This window comes from Rhinoderma darwinii, chromosome 9 (assembly GCF_050947455.1).
Source record: "Rhinoderma darwinii isolate aRhiDar2 chromosome 9, aRhiDar2.hap1, whole genome shotgun sequence".
Classification (NCBI taxonomy): Eukaryota; Metazoa; Chordata; class Amphibia; order Anura; family Rhinodermatidae; genus Rhinoderma; species Rhinoderma darwinii.
Genome location: NC_134695.1, coordinates 17,098,286 through 17,115,240, shown reverse-complemented (window position 1 = coordinate 17,115,240; position 16,955 = coordinate 17,098,286).

Sequence of the window (16,955 nt, the reverse complement as noted above, 5' to 3'; positions counted from 1 at the left end):
CTTAGAATTTATCACAGTGGCTCAAGGTGGATAATAAAATTTGGCACATCTTCACACACTTCTGTCTAACTTTATATTACCTCTTGGTTCACTTACTTTAGACCACGCCCCTCCCCACTAAGCCACACTTCGTTTTAGAGACACTTTTTCATAGTGTCTAGTGAGGTGTAAACATCTGATAGGAATTTTTCTTTCATTTTTTCTTTAATTTAGATGATTGCAGAATTAGCTATTGAGTATGAGTATGAGGGGCGACTACAGGATAAACTTTCTATTAGGTGGGGTAAAGTAGCTTGTAACTGACCACAAACTATGAGGCAAGACCACTTTGTATAAATGAACCATACCTCCCAACTTTTGAATTCGGAAAAGAGGGACATTTTAAGCTACGCCCCTAACCACGCCCAATATCCCGCATCAACACATCAAATCACGGCCAGATCCTTCTGAAAATAACGTGCGCACATTCTCACTGCGGATCTCTAGGCTGTCTGGATATCACAGATATTATGGATCTGGTTATATCGTCTTTGTGTTACTTTTCCTATCTTGGGTATAACATTTGCTCATCACGGCGGCAGCAGCTGCAGGACAAACCAAAAGGCTGAGAACAATGAAAGTCAAGAGGGAGACCCTGTGGTGGATGACTTTTCAATTGACAGGTAGCAGAGTTACATGATGGGGATTTTTTTTTCCAGTTGTGTAACTCTGCTACCGGTCAATGGAAAAATCATCCACCAGAGCCCCCTTGTAGATCGCTCTACACACAGCCCCCCTGTACATAGCGCCAGACACAGCCCCCCTGTAGATAGCTCCACACACAGCCCCCCTGTAGATTGCTCCACACACAGCCCCAAGTACATAGCGCCAGACACAGCCCCCCTGTAGATACCTCCACACACAGCCCCCTGTAGATTGCTCCACACAGCCCCCCCTATACATAGCGCCAAACACAGCCCCCTGTAGATAGCTCCAAACACAGCCCCCTGTAGATAGCGCGACACACAGCCCCACCTGTAGATAGCGCCACACACAGCCCCCCTGTATATAGCTCCACACACAGCCCCCCTGTAGATAGCTCCACACACAGCCCCCCTGTAGATAGCGCCACACACAGCCCCATATACATAGCGCCAGACACAGACCACCCTGTAGATTGCTCCACACAGCCCCCCTGTACATAGCACCAGACACAGCCCCCCTGTAGATAGCTCCAGATACAGACCCTCTGTAGATAGCTCCAGATACAGCCCCCCTGTAGATTGCTCCACACAGCCCCCTGTAGCTAGCACCACACACAGCCCCCTGTAGATAGCTCCAGATACAGCCCCCTGTAGATTGCTCCACACAGCCCCCCTGTACATAGCGCCAGACACAGCCCCCTGTAGATAGCACCACACACAGCCCCCCTGTACATAGCGGCAGACACAGCCCCCCTGTACATAGCGCCAGATACAGCCCCCCTGTAGATTGCTCCACACACACCCGCCTGTACATAGCGCCAGACACAGCCCCCCTGTAGATAGCTCCCTGTAGGTAGGGCAACACAACCCCCTTATAAGAGGTAGTTGGCCCTACTGATGCCAGTCTCCTCTCTGCTTTCACTCACCGTCAGAAGAGGGCAGGAGTCTTGCAGCTGCGTTCTCACTGGTGTCGATGCCGGCCCGGGATTGGACCAGTCCAGTCACCTGACCTGTCACCTGACCGGTGAGGTCAGATGACAGGTCAGGTGACTGGACTGGTCCACTCCCATGCCGGCAGCGATCCCAGTGAGAACACCGCCTCAAGACTCCTGCCTTCTTTTGATCGCTGCTGCAGTCGTCTGGCATGCAGGGCGCCTGTCAGCAGCGATCCGCTGTTTTGATACAGCTGCGGCGCCCAGCGGGATATTTTGCAGACCGACCGGGACGGCGGGACAGCGGTGAGAAACCGGCACTGTCCCGCCCGATCCGGGACAGATGGGAGGTATGATGAACTAATAGGTTAGTTCATTTACAGAAAACAAAGAAAATATTGTAGAAAACAAAGATAATATTTGGCATGAAAATACGTGCTGTCAGAGAGTTCTTATTTCTCACTCCCTATTGAATCAAACATGTTAATGATAGTTTGGGAGACAACTTTAAAAATTGTACCATAAACCCACAAGAAGATGGTGGGTTAATGCCAATGGCGGATAATCATAGGGCGTTTTGGGCGGCCGCCCAGGGCCCGATGCTCCCGGGGGGCGCATGGCCGCCCAAAATACAATGTAGTTTTGTTAATTTTTTTCCACGATTTTGCCGCGAATCGCGAAAAGGCATTGTATATGTCCTGCAAAAGGACCTTTAGACATAAGGTCACATGACCTAATCTCTGAAGTTCTTACTACACCGCATTCCAAATTATTATGCAAATGTTATTTTTCGCTGATTTCCCTAAATAGTCGATGCAAATGACAGTCAGTATAATCTTCAAACCATCAACCGTTGGAGTATAATGCAAATTTTATTGAACAAATCTCCTAATGATAACAGTTTTTTTTTTTAGAAGTAAAAAACTCAAAATGCACTGTTTCAAATTATTATGCACAGCAGAGATCAAAACATTTTAAAGGTTGTAAAGAGAACTAAAATGGTAATTTGTTGAATTTGCAGCATCAGGTGGTCATATTTACAGAAATCAAAAGCTCTTTCAATCAAAAAAAAACTTAGCAGGCCATGTTAACCTAGGACCCCTTCTTTGATATCACCTTCACAATTCTTGCATCTATTGAATTTGTGAGTATTTGCACAGTTTCTGCTTGAATATCTTTGCAGGATGTCAGAATAGCCTCCCACAGCTTCTGTTTTGATGTGAACTGCCTCCCATTCTCATAGATATTTTGCTTGAGGATGCTCCAAAGGTTCTCAATAGGGTTGAGGTCAGGGGAACATGGGGGCCACACCATGAGTTTCTCGCCTTTTATGCCCATAGCAGCCAATGACACAGAGGTATTCTTTGCAGCATGAGATGGTGCATTGTCATGCATGAAGATAATTTTGCTACGGAAGGCACGGTTCTTCTTTTTGTACCACGGAAGAAAGTGGTCAGTCATAAACTCTACGTACTTTGCAGAGGTCATTTTCACACCATCAGGGACCCTAAAGGGGCCTACCAGCTCTCTCCCCATGATTCCAGCCCAAAACATGACTCCGCCACCTCCTTGCTGACGTCGCAGCCTTGTTGGGACATGGTGGCCATTCACCAACCATCCACTACTCCTTCCATCTGGACCATCCAGGGTTGCACGGCACTCATCAGTAAACAACACGGTTTGAAAATTAGTCTTCATGTATTTCTGAGGCCACTGCAACCGTTTCTGCTTGTGAGCATTGTTTAGGGGTGGCCGAATAATAGCTTTATGCACACTTGCAAACCTCTGGAGGATCCTACACCTTGAGGTTCGCGGGACTCCAGAGGCACCAGCGGCTTAAAATACCTGTTTGCTGCTTTGCAATGGCATTTTAACAGCTGCTCTCCTAATCCTATTAATTTGTCTGGCAGAAACCTTCCTCATTATGCCTTTATCTGAACGAACCAATCTGTGCTATGAATCAGCCACAAATCTTTTCACAGTATGATGATCACGCTTACGTTTTCTTCAAATATCCAATGTTTTCATACTTTGTTCAAGGTATTGCACTATTTCACGCTTTTCGGCTGCAGAGAGATCCTTTTTCTTTCCCATATTGCTTGAAACCTGTGGCCTGCTTAATAATGTGGAACGTCCTTCTTAAGTAGTTTTCCTTTGATTGGGCACACCTGGCAAACTACTTATCACAGGTGTCTGAGATTGATTACAATGATCCAAAGAGCCCTAAGACACAATACCATCCATGAGTTTAATTGAAAAACTAATAATTAAATGTTTATGACACTTAAATCCAATGTGCATAATAATTTGGAACACGGTGTACTGTTTAGAGACCTGCTGGTCACATGACCGCAGGTCCATTAGCAGCAGCAAGACTACACAGAGAAGACTGAGGTGAGCTGCTATGTAAGTATAAGGGGATGGATTTGTTTAAGGGGTCTGTATTTAGGGGGTCTGGTGTGGGGACTGTATTTAGGGGGTCTGGTATAGGCACTGCATTTAGGGAGTCTGGTCTGTATTTAGGAAGTTTGGTGTCCATATTAGTTTAAGGGGTCTGGGTCTGTATTTAGGGTGTCTGAATTCTGTATCAGTTTAACCCCTTCCCGACATGCACCGTACATGTACGGCGCTGTCGGGAGGTGCTTCCCGCAAAGCGCCGTATATGTACGGCGCAGTGATGGTGCGGGCTCAGAAGCAGAGCCGGCACCATCACCGCGGGGTGACAGCTGTATTATACAGCTGGCACCCTCCTGTAACTGCCAGGACCGGAGCTACTCTCCGATCCGGCAGATTAACCCCTCAGATGCTGCGCTCAATAGACCCTACCGGCAACCCAGTGATGCAATCGCTGGGTTGCTGTGGCAATCGGACGCTAGAAAATGGCGTCCGAGTCTGCCTTGTACGGGAGCCGATGAGGACCCGCCTGCGGCGAGTCCTCATAGGCTTGCTGTCAGTGAATAACTGACAGCGCTAATACACTGCACTACGTATGTAGTGCAGTGTATTAGAGTAGCGATCGGGGCATCAGGCCCTCATGTCCCCTAGTGGGACAAGTCATAAAAGTAAAAAAAAGATAATAAAAATGTGGTAAAACAATAAAAACACACACATTTCAAATAAAAATAAAGCTAAACTGACTTTTTTCCCATAGTAAGTCTTTTATTATGGGAAAAACCGTAAAAATTAAAAAAAACTATACATAATTGGTATCGCCGCGTCCGTAACGACCCAAACTACAAAACTATTATGTAATTTATCCCGCACGGTGAACGCCGTAAAAAAAAACCATGAAAAACCACGCCAGAATCTTTGTTTTTAGGTCACATCTCCTTCCAAAAAATGCTATAAAAAGTGATCAAAAAGTCACATTTACTCCAAAATAGTACTAATAAAAACGACAATCCGTCCCGCAAAAAATAATCCCTGACACCGCTTTGTGCACGCAAAAATAAAAATGTTATGGGTCCTAGAATATGGCGACACAGAAAACAAATGATTTTATAAAAAAAAAGTGATTTTATTGTGCAAAAGCTGCAATACATAGAAAAAACTATATAAATTTGGTATCGCCGTAATCGTATCGACCCGCAGAATAAATCTAACATGTAATTTAGGGCGCACTGTGGATGCCGATAAAAAAAACAATAAAAAACGATTCCAGAATTGCTTGTTTTTGGTAATTTCCTTTACCAAAAAATGAAATAAAAAGTGATCAAAAAGTCGTATGTGTTCTAAAATGGTACCAATAAAATCTACAGCCCGTCTCGCAAAAAACAAGCCCGCACACCGCTCAATCAACTGAAAAACAAAAAAGTTACGGCACTAGTAATGCGGTGATGAAAAAACATCTCAATGCGCGGGCCGGAGGGGAACATTCCTTCAGTTTCAGGGCCCTAGTATTTAGGAACTAGGAAAGGGAAGGGACATCGCACATCCGCTGGAAGCGAGGGCGCCCGTATTATACCAGCGCAAAACTTTCCCAGTAATATTTCCCAAACTACGAAGGAGAAAAAGTCCCCAAAAGGTGCAGAGTGTTACAAAAGGGGGATAAGAAAGAAAACTGTTTATCAGTGTGACACCGGCCTGTGCATAACGGATCGCTTCACAGCGTAACACACACCTATGGAGAATTGTATTATTTACCCCATTATTATACCCTCTTATTATGCCCTGATGCACTCCGCACAGATTACATATGCCACCACATTATAAATGGAAATACCAGCAAAACTCAAACAAAACTACCAAGCAAAATCCATGCTCAAAATGGCGGTCTATTCCTTCTTAGCCCTACAGCGTGCCCAAACAGCAATTTATGGCCACAAGTAAGGCATTACCATACCCGGGAGAACCCGCTTAACAATTTATGGGGTAAGATTCTCTAGGGGCACAACATATTGTGCGATGAATAGGCAGATCAGTGGAAAAATTGCAATTTTCACTTTGCCCAATCCACTGCGTATTCATTTCTGAAAAACACCTGTGGAGTCTAAATTCTCACTACACCCCTTGATAAATGCCTTTAGGGGTGTAGTTTCTAAAACGGGGTCACTTTTGTTTGGTACATCAGGTGAATTGCAAATGCAACATGGCGTCCGCAAACCATTCCAGAAAAATCTACGCTCCAAAAGATAAATACCGCTCCTTTTCTTCTGAATGCTCCCATATATGTAAACAGCCGATTATAACCACATATGGGGTGTTACCGTACTCAGGAGAAATTACTTTACAAATGTTGGGGTGCTTTTTCTTCTCTATTCCTTGTAAAAATGAAAAATGTTGATCTCAAACTACATCTTGTTGGAAAAAAAAATTATTTTTCATTTTCATAGCTTAATTCTAATTAATTCAGCAAAAAACCTTTGGGATCAAAATTTTCACTATACCCCTAGATGATTCCTCAGGGGGTGCAGTTTCCCAAATGGAGTCAATTTTGGGGTGTTTCCACTGTACTAGTACTACAGGGGCTCAGGAAATGTGACATGGCGCCCAGACACTATCCAAAATCCAAATGGTGCTAGTTCCATTCTGAGCCCTACCGTGTGTCCAAACAGATGTTTGTGACCACATGTGGGGTATTGTTTTACTCAGGAGAAGTTGTTTTACTAATTTTATGGTGCTTTTTCTCCTTCAGTCCTTGTGGAAATGAAAAAAAAATACCTAAACCTACATTTTATTTGAAAAAATGTAGATTTTCATTTTTACGGCCTACTTCCAATAAGTTCTGTAAAACACCTGTAGGGTCAAACTTCTCACTGTACCCCTAGATAATTTCCTCATGGGGTGTAGTTTCCAAAATGGTGTCACTTGTTGGGGGTTTACACTGTTTTGTCCCCTAGGGGGCTTTGCAAATGCGACATGGCCTCCGCAAACGATTCCTGCTAAATTTGAGTTCCAAAAGCCAAATGGCGCTCTTTCCCTTCTCAGCCTCGCCGTGTCTCCAAACAGCCGTTTATTACTACATGTAGGGTATTGTTTTACTCGGGAGAAATTTCTTTACAAATTTTATGGTGCTTTTTCTCCTTTAGTCCTTGTGGAAATGAAAAAAAATTAGCTAAACCTACATTTTATTTGAAAACATGTAGATTTTCATTTTCACAGCCTACTTCCAAAAATGTCTGCAAAAAACCTGTGGGGTCAAAATGCTCACTATACCCCTAGATAATTTCCTCAAGGGGTATAGTTTCCAAAATGGGGTCACTTGTTGGGGGTTTCCACTGTTTTGTCCCCTAGGGGGCTTTGCAAATGTGACATGGCCTCCGCAAACCATTCCTGCTAAATTTGAGCTCCAAGAGCCAAATGGCGCTCTTTCCCTTCTAAGCCCTGCCGTGTGTCCAAACAACCGTTTATTACCACATGTGGGGTATTGTTTTACTCGGGAGAAATTTCTTTACAAATTTTATGGTGCTTTCTCTCCTTTAGTCCTTGCGGAAATGAAAAAAAATTAGCTAAACCTACATTTTATTTGAAAAAATGTAGATTTTCATTTTCATGGCCTAGTTCCAAAAATTTTTGCAAAAAAACTGGCCGGTCAAAATGCTTGCTACACCCCTAGATAAATTCCTCGAGGGGTATAGTTTCCAAAATGGGGTCACTTGTTGGGGGTTTCCACTGTTTTGTCCCCTAGGGGGCTTTTCAAATGCGACATGGCCTCTGCAAACCATTCCTGCTAAATTTGAGCTCCAAGAGCCAAATGGCGCTCTTTCCATTCTAAGCCCTGCCGTGTGTCCAAATAACCGTTTATTACCACATGTGGGGTATTGTTTTACTCGGGAGAAATTTCTCTACAAATGTTGTGGTGCTTTTTCTACTTTAGTTCTTTTGGAAATGAAAAAAAATTAGCTAAACCTACATTTTATTTGAAAAAATGTAGATTTTCATTTTCATGGCCTAGTTCCAAAAATTTTTGCAAAAAAACTGGGCGGTCAAAATGCTTGCTACACCCCTAGATAAATTCCTCGAGGGGTGTAGTTTCCCAAATGGGGTCACTTTTGGGGGGTTTCCACTGTTTTAGTTCCACAAGACCTGTTCAAAGCTGACATGGTGCCTAAAATATATTCTAATAAAAAGGAGACCCAAAATCCACCAGGTGCTCCTTTGCTTCTGAGGCCGGTGCTTCAGTCCAGTAGCACACTAGAGCCACATGTGGGATATTTCCTAAAACTGCAGAACCTGGGCAATAAATATTGAGTTGCATTTCTTGGGTAAAACATTCTGTGGTACAAAAAAAATGGATTCAAAATGAATTTCTGGAAAAAAATAATGAACTTTGTAAATTTCACCTCTACTTTGCCTTAATTCCTGCGCAATGTCTAAAGGGTTAAGAAACTTTCTAAATGCTGTTTTGAATACGTTGAGGGGTGCAGTTTTTAAAATGGGGTGACTTATTGGGAGTTTCCAATATCTAAGGACCTCAAAGCCACTTCACAACTGAACTGGCCCCTGTAAAAATAGCATTTTGAAATTTTCTTGAAAATGTGAGAAATTGCTGCTAAAGTTCTAAGCCTTGTAACGTCCTAGAAAAATAAAATGATGTTCAAAAAACGATGCCAATCTAAAGTAGACATATGGGGGATGTTAGTTAGCAACATTTTTGTGTGGTATAACTGCCTGTCTTACAAGCAGATACATTTAAATTGAGAAAAATGCTAATTTTTGCAATGTTTCGCTAAATTTTGGTGTTTTCACAATTAAATACTGAATGTATCGGCCAAATTTTGCCAGTAACATAAAGTCCAATGTGTCACGAGAAAACAATCTCAGAATCACTTGGATAGGTAAAAGCATTCCGGAGTTATTACCACATAAAGTGAAACATGACAGATTTGAAAAATGAGGCTCTGTCAGGAAGGTCAAAAGCGGCCAAAGAGGGAAGGGGTTAAGGGGTTTAGGGTCTGTATACTTAGGAGTCTGTGTTAGTTTAAGGGGTCTGGGGTCTGTATTTAGGGGATCTGTACTAATTTGACATCTGGGGTCTGTATTAGTTTATGGGGTCTATTTAGGGGGCCTGTTCTAGGGTCTGTGTTCATTTGGGGGTCTTTATTTAGGGGTCTGGTCTGGGATCTGTATTAGATTAGGGAGTCAGGTCTGGGGTCATTATTAGTGTAGGGGGTCAGGTCTGGGGGTCTGTATTTAGGGGGTCTGTATTAGTTTGAGGTCTGGGGTCTGTATTTAGGAGTCTGGGGTCTGTATTAGTTTATAGGGTCTGTATTTAGGGGGCCTGGTCTAGAGTCTGTATTAGTTTATGGGTTTTTATTTAGGCGGTCTGTATTAGTTTAGGGGGTCTGGTCTGGGGTCTGTATTTAGGGGTCCTGTCTGAGGTCTGTATTTATTTAGGGTGCTTGTTCTGGGGTCTGTATTTGTTTAGGGGGGTCTGGTCTGGGGTCTGCAATAGTTTAGAAGGTCTGGGTCTGTATGTATTCTATGATCTAGTCTAGGGTCCAAATGTATTAGTCTGAGTAAAAGGGGTTGTCCGTGCACATCGATAGGTCATCAGTATAAAAAACGGTCAGTACCCGGACAACCCCTTTAATGTATGGTTCTGGGCCTTGGTGTCTAAATTTGTGTGTTTCTATAGAGGCTGGAAATGGCTGCAGAAGTGATGGGCAAAGATGTCTCATCAGGAGAAGTCGCCATAACAGTCTGCGTCAGATGGAGAAGAAAAGAAAACGACTTCCATCAGAGAAGACGTCACTTGTGAGTCACTGGATCTATAGAGGATCTATCCCCTATCCTGACATGTCTGTTGTAGGGAATCCTTGTATTCTACATATCTTTGTGTACCCAGGACTAATAGACAAATGTGTGTTAGTTAAGAGGAAGTGTGATACTGTCAGGGATGGTTGGAGACTGTCAGTATGTAGGGACAGAGCCCTTTGACAAGGGGAATCGTAACACCCATTTGTCAATGCTTGCACAAAAAGGTGGTGTTCACTATAGGCACGGCAGAACGGCGGTAGGGAAGGGTGGCCCAAGTTTGGGGAATGGCCCAGGGCCTATTGTCTACTTAATCCACCACTGGTTAAAGCTGATTAATATATAAAGCTAAGGGTGAGAACACACATTGTCACATCCGTGTGCAGCTAAAAACCACACTCATGTGCGGTGGGCATGGATTACTAAGTGTTAGTTAATGGCCGTATGGTTTTGCAGATAATACTGCAGTTTAGACTGTGTAGTCATTTAACATTGATTGTTAAGAGGCCATGCATTAACCCCTTCACTCTTTGGCCAATTTTGACCTTCTCGACAGAGCCTCATTTTTCAAATGTGACATGTTTGAATCTATTTGGTACTAATTTTGTAATGATTTTACCTATCCAAGCGATTCTGAGACTGTTTTCTCGTGACACATTGGACTTTATGTTACTGGCAAAATTTGCTCGATACATTCAGTATTTAATTGTGAAAAACACCAAAATTGTGTGAAAAATTGCGAAAATTTGCATTTTTCTAAATTTAAATGTATCTGCTTGCAAGACAAGCAGTTACACCACACAACATTTTTGTTAATTAACATCCCCCATATGTCTACTTTAGATTGGGTTAAAAAAGACAGTAAAATAATCCATAGATGTGTGTTACACTGTGAAGCAATCCTTTCTGCACAGGCCAGTGTTGCACTGATAAATGACCTTCTTTATCCCCCTTTTGGTACACACTCTGCACCTCTGCAGTTATGGGAATTTTGCTGGGAAGTGTTGTCCTGGTATAATACGGGCATCCTCGCTTCCAGCAGATATGTTTGGGCCCTCTCCTTCCTGGTTCCTTAATTTTAGGGCCTTGATAATACGCCTCTTGAAACATAAGAAATGTTTCCTTTGGGCCTGCACATCTGCATATTTTTTATTTCCTGACTTATGGAAGCCTTAACTATTTCTATTTTTTCATAGACGTAGTGGTATGTTGGCTGTTTTTTTTGCGGGATGAGCTGTAGTTATTATTGGTACCATTTTGGGGCACATGCGACTTTTTGATCACTTTTTATCCTATTTTTTGGGAGGCAAGGTGACCAAACAACTGCAATTCTGGCATCATTTTCAGTTTTTTATTTATCCAGCATTCACCATGCGTTATAAACTACATGTTAACTTTATTCTGCGGGTCAGTCCGATTCCTGCGATACCAAATTTATAGCACTTTTTTATGTTTTACAACTTCAATAATGAAGAACTTGATAAGGGAAAAAGGGTGATTGTGTTTTATTTTATTACTTGAAACTTTTATTATATGTTTTAAAACTTTTTTTATACTTTTTTTTGTCACATTAGTTTTTATTAATTTATACAAATAGTACGAAATAAGCGTTAAACATAGCTCACATAGGAGTATAGATACAATAAAACAAAACAATATTAAGCATAAACATTTCAGTGGTATCCAGAATCCTGACACTTCTGAATCTTTTCTGTGAGATTTCCAGCAAGGCAAACAAAATCTCGTTTACCTGGTAATCTCGCGAGATTACGCGTGGCTTGCTGGAATCTCACAGAAAAGATTCAGAAGTGTCAGGATTCTGAATACACATGACGTCCAGGCTGGAGGTCATGCGTATTCATTATCAGGACACTTGTGTATGTGGCTGCACATCGTTCTAGTAAGAACGTGATGCTGCTGTGTAAATGAATGGAGAGGAGGGCATGATGCTGATTGGTCACTGATTCGTCAACATCATGCACTTCTATTCACAATGCCCAGTTAGTTAAACAAGTAAACACGCCCAGTTAAAAACACAATACACGCCCAGTTGGACATACGAAAAAAAAAACATGCCCAGTTGTCCATTTAAAACCTCATTTGCATATATATAAAATAGCTCATAACTTGGCCAAAAATGAACGTTTTAAAAAAAACAAAAAACGTTACTGTTCTCTACATTGCAGCGCCGATCACATGCAATAGGAGATAGGGATTTGAAAATCTGGTGACAGAGCCTCTTTAACTAATTTTTACTTTTTTTATTAGTCCCCCTAGGGGACTCAACCAGCGATCGTTAAATCGCTTGCACGATATACTGCAATACTAATGTATTGCAGTATATTGTGATTCTGACAGGCATCTATTAAAGGGAATGTGTCGCGAATTAAAACTTTTTTTTTTAAGTGTCGTTACTTATTTCTATTATATTTTTTAAGGTTTTTGCTGTATTTTTTTTTCTTCCACATGGTGCGAAGTATTAAAAATTAAATAATAATTTTACATGTTTTCCTATATTGGCCACCAGGGGGGGCACTTCCCAGAATTGCAGCAAGGTGAATAAGGCAAAGCAACCTGACTCACAGCTGCCGTAAATGTGGGAGGGAATCTCACCCCCCCTCCTACAAGCCAGGAAAAGGTGTCTACAAATTGCTAAGCAGTGTCCGGCAGCCATTTTGGGTGTGATTCTGCAGCTGGCAGAAGTTATTGGACAAACCAAAAGGCTAAGGATATGTTAACACGCTTACTCAACAAAGGGAAAACAGCTCCTGATTTTCAGTCATTTTTTAATCAAACTCGCGTTAGAGCTGTTATTCTATAAAGTCAATGAAAAAAGGCTCCAAAAACGTCCCAAGAAGTGACGTGCACTTCATTTTGGCGGGCGTCTTTTTACGTGCCGTTTTTGGAAAACGACCACGTAAAAAACGGCATGTCGGAACAGAACGCAGTATTTCCCATTGAAACCAATGGGCAGATGCTTGTAGGCGTTCTGCTTCCGATTTTTCAGCTGAAAACATTGTATGTGAACATACCCTTAGAATGATGAAAGTGAAGTGAATGACTTTTCAGTTGACAGGTTCACACGGCGTGTATTTGTCACGTTTTTTTTTGTTGCACATTTTACGTGCAAAAAAACCTATAAAAAAACCGCTTGATTATACTTGATTTTGCGCGTGTGTGTGTGTGTGCACGCTCGCCGCTGATTCTTCAAAACAGCTGATAAGCGGCTTTGAAGTATCAGCGGCGCCCGTGCACACTCCGCTCTGACACACACACACACACACGCGCGCACGGGAAAAGTCTTAAAGGGGTCGTCCAGCAAAACATGGCGCCGCACCTGTCCGCAGGTTGTGTGTGGTATTACAGCTCTGTCCTATTCACTTCAATGGAGGTGAACTGCAATACCAGACACAACCTGAGGACAGGTGCGGCGCTGTGTCTCCAATCCGGACACTCCTTCTGTCCTGAGATGACCCGATGGGGAGGCGGGTGTCAGAGCCACCCACCGCCATCATTGCAGACAGAACAACACAACTACGGCATGAGGGCAGGGCTTGTCCTGAGTGCACTGTCTCTTGTTATGGACAGATTTATAGTCACATGAGCCCCATCTGCATCAGAACCGGTAACCTAGGTCCGATCGGACCGATCATGACAGAGGGGGATCACCAAAAACCCTGTGCACCCTCAGCCCGTCCATCCAGCCCTTTCCTGGTTATATCTGCTTCTGGGAAAGCTGGGTGACCACCATTACCCCTCCTACTGGAGTGTGTTTGGGGATGTGACTAATGAACCTCTCACACTCCAGTAGGAGGGGTAATGGTGGTCACCCAGCTTTCCCAGACCCCTGAAGGGTAAATCTCTCTAGTTGTACTGAGACTGTTTGGGAATGTGACTAATGAACCTTTCAGTCTCAGCACAACTAGAGATTTATTGTTCAGGGGTCTGGGAAAGCTGGGTGATAAACAATATGCCCGCTGTTAGTGTGGTAGGACAGTTACATCATGTGTCCTTTATACAGAGTCCTGCACAACTATAGGGGGCCACGTCGAGAACGGGGGGCGCCTGGTGGTGGCACCCAGGGGGGGCCGACGAGGGGGGGGAGCGACGGGGGGGGGGGGGCTGTCGGGGGGGCAAACGGGGGGGGGGGGGCTGTCGGGGGGGCGCCGGGGAGGGGCCATCGGGGGGGCCGCCGGGGGTCACGAGAGCGGCGGTCTGTGAGAGAAGAAGGACAGACAGAGACACATACCTTACCTGCAGTGCAGCTGGTCTTCATGATGGCGCCTGCTATTTCCCTACAAACAGCTGCTCTGCTGTGTGACTCTGACCTGCGTCTGCGCAATACGGAGCCAGAGAGCAAAAGCAATGGAACGGCTCCCGTTCATTGACTCCTATGCTCTGTAGCTGCCATATTCCATCTCTGTATGTGTCGTTAATTGACACATACAGAGATGAAAAAAAAATGGCAGCCCCCATAGAGAAGTAAAAGAAAGAAAAAAATAAAAAGTACAACACAAAAACACAAATAAATTTATTTTAATGACATACTAAAAGCAATATTATATAAAAAAATAAAAATAATTTGCGACACCTTGCCTTTAAGCCCTGCCGGAGCTATTGACCGCAGCATTTAACGAGCGGCCGACACCTGCATCGTATGGAGCGGGTTCACTGCGTGAGCCTGTTCCATACTTCCCCTTACCGACTTTGGCGTATGGATACGTCAAATGTCGGGAAGGGGTTAAAGGAGAAGAGCAAATTATTATTACATCGTCAGCAAACAGACCTATGCGGTGTTCATAGTTACCTATGGTAATACCAGAAATCAAAACGAGAGGTTCTCATTTTCTCAGCTAAAGATTCCACTAGAAGAGCGAAAATAAAGGGGAAAGAGGACAGCCTGGTTCCATTTGTGATGTCGAAACGTCAAGATAAGAAGCCGGCCGTGTATACTCATGCAGATGGACCAGCGTAGAGAGCTAAGATAACCCTACCAAGCGAGCCTACCATACCTATTTTGTCCTGAACCGATTTTAAGTAACCCCAGTGGATCCTGTTAGAGGCCTTCTCTGCATCAAGTGATAAGAGCAGAGATGGAATTTTATGTACTTCAGCAAAGGGGAGAAGATTAATGAGTCTCCTTGTACCATCAACTGTAAGCCTATTTTTAATAAAACCGACTTGGTAATTTTTAATCAAATAGGGCAAAATGTCAACAAGCCTATTTGCGATGACCTTAGAATAAATTTTCAGATTCTATTCAGTAATGAGATTGGTCTAAAATTTTCAGGCCTATCTGGGGATTTTCCAGGTTTAGGTAGAGTTATTATTAATGCTTGTAGCATTTCTTTAGGAAAACAACTAGATTCAATTGGTTGGTTGAAGACCGATACTAGATGAGGAGAAATTATATGAGAAAAATTTAGAAAATATTCATTCGTAAGACCGTCCGGTCCAGGTGACTTACTGATTTTAGGTTGTTTAATAACTGTTTGGATTTCTGATAACGTAAAGGGTGAGTTAAGAATCGACAGCTGGTCGCTCGATATTGAGGGTAAATTGACGGTATTCAAAAAACCATCAATAATCTAGTGGGAAGGTTGACTAGTGTTAGGATCTTTATTTAGGTTATATAGATTGCCATAATAATCAGTGTGACGATCGCCAATCTCAGGTCACGTCACAGGGGTGAATTACACTACTGAGCTTATTAATTTATCACAAAAATCCACACCAACCTACTCTAGATGACAGGATTATGCTAAATGACTCCCTTAGTTTCCAACAACCCAATAATTGATACCACAGTATGCTACCTATACTTGTCTAGGCAACAGGGGCCTACGTCTCTATGTTCCCTTACACTGGTTACAAAAACACAGATTATCTAAATGGAACATAAAATACAGGTAACATTCTTCACCAAGACTACAAGGAAGAGACTTATTAATATTTCAAATTTAATACACAATAGTGCAGTGCAATACAAAAAATAATTGCCAGATTAAAAGATGAAAAATATACATACAGTTACAATGCATTCAGTTTATAAAAATAAAAGGGATAAAAGAAACAGAACAAAACCTTACTGATGTACAGCAGTGATATCCTGGCAGTCACTCCAACCGAGATATGGATCCCCAACGACAGACACTGATCCTCTCTTCTCCTGGCATTTTAAACCCATTTTTTTCCCCTCCAGTCCACTGGCTGGTGATGTCACTGAGAGGAGGCTGTTCATATGATAATGAAGTATACTCCTCCCATTACACAGTTGTATTTCTATAGAGAAACATAAAAATGGGCATGTGCTCCAGCAGGAATCCCTTAGAAATATAATATTACCTGCATTCACCTGTGCATACATTTACCAACCAGGGCATATCAAACATTACTGTAATAGGCCCATGTTTTTAACCAATAGCCAATTCCAGGTAGTTCCTCTGGGTGTAGGGATGTGAATTTGACACATATAAGAGGGCTATTTGCCCTGATCATAACTAGCTATGTGGATCACTACAAATATCAATTATTTAATAAGGGTTTGCCTTGATGCATCATATTTTCTTTAAGCGTAGGCCATTGTCACATGTTTCACCTGGTCCACATGGCAGACACACCACAGGCATCCATTTGCACAGCTTTAGATGTTTGGTTAGGATGTGTGGGCAATTACCGTATTTTTTGGACTATAAGACGCACCTGACTATAAGACGCACCCAGGTTTTAGACAACAGAAAATAGGAAAAAATGTAATATTTTACTTCTTTTACAAAGAAAAAAACTATTGGTTAAAAAAAATAATTTGTTCAGTTTCACCACATTCTGAGAGCCATAGCTTATATTTTTCCATCGTTTGAGCGGTGTGAGGGCTTATTTTTTGCGGGACGAGCTGTAGTTTTTATTAGCACCATTTTTTTGGTACATATGATTATTTTATCACCTTTTATTTAATTATTTTTAGCGCTATGGTGACCAAAAGACAACGATTCTGGGGTTTTAAATTAATTTTTTTTACACCGTTCACTGTGTGAGTCAAATAATGCTATATTGTAATAGTTTCAGACTTTTATGGATGCAGCGATACAAATTTTTTTATTATTTTTTTATTTTTACATTGTGCTTGGGGAAAAATGTGAATTAT